This window comes from Bidens hawaiensis, unplaced genomic scaffold, assembly GCF_021521415.1.
Source record: "Bidens hawaiensis isolate Kalapana, Puna unplaced genomic scaffold, B.hawaiensis_p1.1 tig00006617_1, whole genome shotgun sequence".
NCBI classification, from domain to species: domain Eukaryota; kingdom Viridiplantae; phylum Streptophyta; class Magnoliopsida; order Asterales; family Asteraceae; genus Bidens; species Bidens hawaiensis.
Genome location: NW_027491447.1, coordinates 304,888 through 313,284, shown reverse-complemented (window position 1 = coordinate 313,284; position 8,397 = coordinate 304,888). Strand labels below are relative to the sequence as shown.

Below are 8,397 nucleotides of genomic sequence, written 5' to 3'. Positions count from 1 at the left end.
GCAAGCTTCGCATATGTGAATCTCTTTCTAGGTATTCTTATGCATGGTTGACCGGTAGTAATCTTTATTTAAGCTTCTTATGGTTGCATCTTATTTTAATGAAATGTTTGGTTGCCTTATTGTTTCAATTGCTTGAGTATTTTAACGAGTTATAGCTAAGGAGTTATCCGATTTTATGACTCAAGTGTTATACAACTTAACAAAACACCGTAAAATGGTTATTATGATTCACATGTTGATCAATTTTTCATGGTTACCATAATTAAAAATTAATGCATATTTTCTTAGACAAGTATGTAAAAATATTTTACATGTAGGATAAAAATTACACAAATCATATATGAAAAATATATATATACCTTGTATGTTCTGTTTTTTATATTGGACACACATGCATATTGTCATCACGAATATACCTACACCGAACTTTTATTTGTTAATAAGCTGAAATAATCCACAATAAGATGTGATAATGATCAAAACATAGTTTTTGTTGGGTTCATGTTAGGTGGGCTTTATGAATGGTTTTACTCTCTAACCGGTGGAGGGAATAGTGGGTGTTAAAGAGTTAGAGAACTATGTTACACTATCTACCTATCATTGGTGTTTCAATTGTATTGTATGTCAGAGATGTGCAACAATAATATTTGCGTGAAACATACGAAACATACCAAATGAGACAAAGTATGTGAATTTGGGTGCCTAAGACTTAAAGAGATATGTGTTGTAACTTGAATATAAGTATAAGGTTGTAAAAGTTGTTAGGCGTTTTCAGGACAGTCAATTAGGAAGTTGCGAGTACTTGGTATATGTGGGGTATACTCGGGGATTACTCAGACATGGTATTTTATAACAAAATTAATTATTTGGAGATTATATATATATGTTAAATATAAAAAGTTTACTAAATATTCTACAAAATACAAACGTAAAGTACAAAAACCAATCAATAATACTTCTATATTAGTTCAAGAATATGTCTCAATTGATGAAAGACGTACTTCAATTGAGCTTGAATAGGAGGTGTGTGAGTTTGGAACTTTTAATCGGATGATAACAATGGCGATTGCGAGTTCATAACTGAAATTAGGCTGCGTCTTAGCGTGAAAAGGGAAAAAAAACAATGTTAGGCTCTCAGAGAAATTAGGTTTTTCTAACAATAGTCAAAATTTAGTTAAGACCGAGTTGGACCCCTAGGCTGAGTAGAGCCGTCTAGTACTGAGTTGGACCGCCTAGGACCGATTCCAATTTTTTTGACATTGGGGAAGAAATACGGTGTAGTGAAGTGCCGAGGTGCGATTAGGAGCCGAGTACTCGACCGCCTAGGCCGACTTTTACAACACTAAATATAACATATCAGGATGTCTTTGAGGATGATATAAAGTTTTGTTTTATAAAATTAAAATGATCTAACATATTTCTCACACAATAAACATGAGTGTATAACTAAATCTTATTCAAGTAGGCATCATGGTATGGTATCCATACAATTTATATAAAAATCGTAGCATTATTCCTTTTGTAAGATCTAAAACATGCTCGATAGTTGATACATGTGCATTTAAATCACCTCCTATTTAGACATGGTTTTTAAAACTTTCTTGAAGTATCACCACCATAGAATATTGGATGGAGAAAGTCAGAAAACAAAGTAATGATGTTGATTAAAGTTGCATAAAGTTGGATTATTCAAACTTTAATCATGAGTCTTGTACTTGAAGTATGATCGAGCAATCAGAATGATTCCCACTAATCATATATAATTGAATATATACAAAATATATAAAGAGATTTGTGTTAATATGATAAATTTGGGAATTGCTTCAACTACCGATTACCTTCTCATTTTCATGTTCATAGTCCAACTTTCCAGTGGATGGAGTATCTATTACTAATCGTATTTGACTTTTCACACCCCTCACTTTCCCACTAACTTGTTTGGGCAACATCTTATCATAGTGATTATAAAAAGACAGACATATAGGGGATGTATATCAATCATTTAATGTAGAGTGTGGTTATATTTGGTTCATTGGTTGTTTATTTCATTCGGTTTCTTTGACAACATGTGATGTTGGATCGAAAATATGAGTCATCATATGATGTTGTAAAGGTTGGCCAAAACAAGCTAGAAAATTCATTTGAATAAGATATTTTAACAACTTCCTACAAGATGAATACAGACCGACAACCATAATTCCTGGTGCAAAATTTCTTCATGAAACGATTGGTTTGAATATCACTATCATCTTGTATAACATCAACTTTATAAATGGTAACGGTGCCTCGCCATGCTTCATCAAGATACAATATGCACACACGTTTGCAAATACATAGTTACATACCTACACGCATAGTACATGAATGCGTGCATGCACATGTATATATTTGAGAAAAGGGGTGTGACTGTAAAACCTCCGTCATCTTACAATTGATGTGTAATTTTCAGATAAATATTGAAAAAGAAACCCTAATCCGAGTTTGTCAAAATTGGATTGTTTGAAACCACTATTTTATAATAAGCCTCAAATGAGAGTTACAAACTTACAACTATATGGAGAGAATTATCAGTGTGGATTTCAAAGGGACGATTACTCAATGGCTCGAAAATCATGACTTGGGTTACTATTACTTAGAAAGGTTAAAAAAAATTGTGAACATTTACACAAAAGCATATATACTATGCAATAATCATAGTTTTTTTAATTAAGTTTTTTTATTGTAGTTAATAGCTTTATTACATTTTAACTTAAAAGTTAGTTGCTAAGTAACTAGAACATATCAGGGTCTTTGGCTTACCGGTATCAAAGTGTTGGATAAGCATTTGTTTTCCCTTCTGTGAAGAATTGATCAAATTTGGACATGGTGTAAGTGTGTAACTATGTAAACTTCCTCAGACCACCCCGCTTGGCTCCATAGGATCGTATCTACATGTTATGAAGACACTACCAACATTGTGCCCTAACAAAAAGGCGACTCTAAGGATACTATTGGTTAAAATTTTATACGATATCCCAAATTGTATATTTATTTATGTTAAAAATAAGATGAATTCAACGGTTTAAATAAGGTTTCATGTTACAACTTTTCTTATGCAAATCTATTTTTGTGGATCCTAGCATCTTATTGAGAGAATGTTAATATGCAATAATATTGCTATAGTTCAAAAACATGTAATCAACTCATAAACATTTACATCTGCATAGAACAACAAAATGATTATAAGTAGAATAAAGATTAAATTATTACTAACCATTTACCACATTTGTTTGTCATGTAACATAATTGTGGTGGAATCCGAATCTTCCAATTAGACAACCAAATGATGTGGTTTTTAGTGTTTACCAAATACTGTTTTCAATATCCCTTTTCAGTTTATTAAATAGTAATAATAATTAATAATAATAATAATCCACTTGCGGCCTCTAATACTGGTAGCCAGTAGGAAGGCTTAAGTTCTCAAATGGAGGCTCAAGTTCGATCCTCACTAGTGTCACTTTGGGTGGATATTGACAATGAAGAATTTGAGTTATGCATTGCGAGGCTATCACTTTGGATCCCGAGCCCACCCGAGTTTTCGCTCACCCTGTGTTGCGTCGAAGAGTTTTATTCTTGGCAGCACAACGACTGGTAAGTGGCAGCCGACAATATGGTTTCCATGGAGAACGCCCAAGCCAAACTCTGAAGCCAACATGGATTGACCAAAGTGGGGCAACGAACTTTCCAGATTAAAAACACGATGTCCAAAACACACATAGAAAATCGTCGTTTTAAAAAAAATAAATAATAATAATAATAACAATAAAACACCTTTTTAGTCTCCAGTTTCTTGATTTATTCACTTTGAAGGACATTTTAATCATTTCTTGCCTTCACATATTCAAATCACACCCCCAGATCAATACCACCATTTTCAAAATCTATATCTATCTTTATCTTCATCTTCATCTTCATCTTCATCTTCATCTTCATCTTCATCTTCATCTTTAAACTCAATCCAACTCCAGCCTCTTTCTTGTTCAATTGATAATGGTTTCCTGGATTCTGACAAATATCTAGCAAGAATCATCTAGTTCTTGCTCTTGATTATATCAAGATAAATTATTTAAAAAAATGAAGGTTTTTGGATCCACAAGAAACAATTTTATGTGAAGATGAAGCTTTCAAGTACCAAACATGCAAAAACAGAGCAACCAATTTGCATCAAATACTTCATATGGATCCTCTGGTTTTCACTCTCATTCTACTTCTTTGCAACACCACTCAAAAACCATAATCAAACTCCCAAATCTTTAAACAATTTGAAACTATACATATACGAGTTACCATCGAAATACAACAATGATTGGTTATCAAACAAGAGGTGTAGCAACCATTTATTTGCATCCGAAGTGGCAATACACAAAGCATTGAGTAAAAGCGATGTAAGGACGTTTGATCCATCCGTGGCGGACTTGTTTTATGTTCCGGTTTACGTGTCGTGTAAATTCAGTACTGTTAATGGCTTCCCGGAAATCGGACATGCTCGTGGGCTTTTATCGTCTGCTGTTGACTTCATTTCGTCCGAGTTTCGGTTTTGGAACAGAACAAATGGTTCCGATCATGTGTTTGTCGCTTCACACGACTACGGGGCGTGTTTCCATGCCATGGTACGTCAAGGAATATTGGATTTTAATAATTCGAACTATGATCAATTAATGATAATAATTCAAAGTTACATTTTGACCAATAATACATTTAATTTTCATTTTTGTTGTTGACAACAATATTTATATTTGATTTTCACTCGACTTCTCTCATGTGAAATCGAGTATATATCAAATGTATTATTATGCTACTCAGGAAAGTTAAAATTAAGATTATCAATGGTCAGAGTATAAGTATTTACTGGCTAATTGTTAACAGTTTGGATTATTAAAATCCAATTTTCTTGTTTGGATACGTGGTTGTATTAATTTTTGACTTATTTTATAAAATATGTGGAAACTTGTTTTTGAATTGGATTAGGAAGATAGAGCTGTGGCTGAAGGTATACCAAAGTTTATGAAGAATTCTATTGTGTTACAAACATTTGGTGTTAAATATCGTCACCCGTGTCAAGATGCTGAGAATTTGGTAATCCCACCGTATGTTTCATCAGAGAAAGTTGAGTCTGTATTGTCAGGTCACCGGGACATTTTCGTGTTTTTCCGGGGAAAGATGGAAGTCCACCCCAAGAACGTCAGCGGTCAATATTATAGCAGGTAATGATGGATAATATATTCCCTTTTAACATGAAACTGATATTTATGAAATTGCCCTTAATCTATATTTGGGATTCTAAACTAACCCAAACCTCACCATCAAGTTGGTATTCATTTATCGTATTTTTTTAACGGTTTGAAACGTTTATGGTATTAGATGATACCGACCTATTTCATAAAACATGAATATCTAGAGGTCTGCATGGTTCAATATGGGTTTTGAATTTTTTAAAACCACTTGATTTCGGTTTTTTAGATTTTGGCTTTTCGATTTGAGTTTAGATTCGATTTCCATATTTTCTGTTTTCCATTTAAGATTGAAATTTTTGAGAATTTTCTTTTTCCCTAATTATGAATTTGAGCCAAACAAATTTACTAATTAACAAGTAATTGATTATTATTATTCAATTCATCTAAAATATTTAAGTTACATATTTATTAAAACTTTTATAAATTACTTAAAATAAATAACGGAAATTATAAATTAAATTCGGTTTTATTATACGCAAAACAAAAGTTCAATTATTATAAACATAAAACGTTAGACCCTCGGTTTTGGTTTTGATTCAATCTTTTTAATTTTAGATAAGTTTTCCGGTTTCATATAATACACCTCTACGAATTTTTGTTTAGCCAAACCACACTATTAATATTAATTATTTGGGTAATAGAATTACTTAAAACTAAAATCTAAATGCACCATGACAGACGCGTGAGGACAGAAATACTTCATAAATACGGTCACGACCGGCGGTTTTACTTGAAGAGAAACCGGTTCGCCGGATACCTGTCGGAAATCGTTCGATCAGTGTTCTGCTTGTGCCCACTGGGGTGGGCCCCATGGAGTCCAAGACTAGTGGAGTCAGTAGCATTGGGTTGCATCCCGGTTATCATCGCCGATGGCATTAAGTTGCCGTTTGAAAAAACAGTTCCGTGGCCGGGGATATCACTCACGGTGGCAGAGAAAGACGTCGGAAAGCTTGGTCGGATACTTGATTATGTGGCTGCAACAAACCTGTCTTCTATTCAGAGAAACTTGTGGGACCCGAAGGTCAAACGAGCTTTGTTGTTTCATGATGACGTGGAGTTTGGTGATGCCACGTGGCAGATATTAGATGGGTTATATGAAAAAGTAGTTGTTTCTTGATCATGTAATTACACGTGGAAATAGTTTATTGATTAGTTAATTTTTAATTTATTTTATTTGATTTTTTTTTTAAAGTAGAAGCAATCTCCTTATTTTCTACAAATTTTTTTTTATTTTAGGGAGTGTTTGAAATTTCTTATTTTAGCATACACAAACTTTTTCAAATAAGGTGTTTGAATGATTTCGATGTTATGAGAGAAATAAGTCACATGTTATATTTTTGTAACTTGTAATATATTGTTATATGGAGGCTAAAATATGGAATCTCAATCAGCTTCTTAATTAGCTTTAGTTTAACTGGGATCGATTGGGAAGTTAAGATTTGGGCGAGAGGCTATGAGCCTGTAAGGCCTCTAGTTGGAATCCAATTCCAATCGGAATTTACAGCAGTGATCTTTCGGACAACGGGTTTTCCCTAGAATAAGAGATGGTGGGCTTGGGGCTTGGGCTACCAACAGATGCCATGATTGCAGATGTATATGGTTGCTTTTGTTATCAGGTTACCCTAAATAGCCGAACTTTATTCGATGGTTATTAAAAAGAAGTACACATTTTTTTGTAGAGGGCTGATGTGTATATTGGGTAAATGATGAGGGGGTGATTGTGAAGAAGTAATATAAAACGGGTGGTCAGTTGAAACATGAGAGAGTTTGGCACGTGAAGTCTGTAAAGGGGGGATGTACTATCGGCAGAACTCATCACGGGTTCTTGAAATTTTTGGTAACAAGTTGTGGGGAATTTTATTTTCGTCTCCAAATCAGATTATTATTCCCAATAATTAATCTTGTAATTATTGGGGTCTTTTCCTAGAAGAGAATGTTTAATCAAAATGCATTATTTGATAAAAATAGTATTAACAGTTGAATATGATTATTAATAAAATTTGTAAGCTGAATTTCCATCATGATTTTGTAAAACATTTGATAAATATATGTTCGTGACGTGTGAGGAAGATATAGGGACAACATTTAACAACTATTATTGTTAAACACCAACAACGTTACAGTTACACAGTCATAAATAATTAAACTAAATCCATAATACTTGTAAATTTTAAAATCAATCCATAATACGAAAACTCCGTAATTTAATCTATTTATTACGATTATTTGGTCAAGTTAATTGTCAAAATTCTTTGGGCTACAAGACTCAGACTTCGTTGTATACTTGTATGTTTGGGTTGGGCTAGGCTTCTGTGTTGGGCCTTGACGGAACTTAACGTCTCAATATCTCATGCTTCACTCAAAAATCAAAATCGTTGACAACTTGAGAGTTGAGACTTGACTAAATAAAGAAAAAATATTTTTATGGAAGCACTATAAGTCTATAATAAATAATTTTTACACCACGATCTTTTATATTTTATGCCATTTTTCTTATCTATATAAGACGGCATCTGAAAAAATCAATCGATAAGTTTTTCAATTTACCAAGACAAGATTACTTTTATATGAAAGTTTGAAACAAATAGAATACCTCTCACTTTGTAGCAACTAAATACATCGTTCATTTAATCATATTAAACCAAGTTTTCTTAAAGAGTAATAAGTAATAACAATATAACGCTAGAAAAAGAATGGTAGCTCGTAACTCTTTGTTACTCTCTTTAGAAGTTTGATCAAATTTCAACTCAGAGTTGATTTTGCTCGAGTTAGCTTACTCCCAATCCCAGTACCACAAAATCATGAAAAAGAAAAATGATTCAACACAAATATCCAAGCTTCGTATATGGCAAGTAATGTGTTATCTAAGATACTTATAAGTTACACTATAATATTACATTTATTTTTTTTTAACTTGACATTTTAGTTTTATAAAAACAAAAAGATATTTACAGTTTTTTATTTTTTAACTTATTATTTTAGTTTAAGAAAACAAAAAACATAATAACTATATCGTCAAAGCTATATGAAAAAACAATGCCACGAGTGTTCTGTTCAAATTGAACACGGTACTTTGAATTTCTCGATTTAGCTTGAATGCAACGATGCAAGGTGTGGTTGACTA

The 8,397-nt window shown here is 32.7% G+C and overlaps 1 pseudogene across 1 annotated transcript; it reads left to right on the top strand.

Moving 5' to 3' along the window:
* Positions 1 to 4,109: 4,109 nt before the first annotated feature.
* Positions 4,110 to 6,443, top strand: LOC143633148 (putative glucuronoxylan glucuronosyltransferase IRX7 pseudogene; annotated as a pseudogene). Its single transcript, XR_013153632.1, has 3 exons — positions 4,110 to 4,649; positions 5,008 to 5,243; positions 5,952 to 6,443. The product of XR_013153632.1 is annotated as a putative glucuronoxylan glucuronosyltransferase IRX7 pseudogene (transcript).
* Positions 6,444 to 8,397: the final 1,954 nt, after the last annotated feature.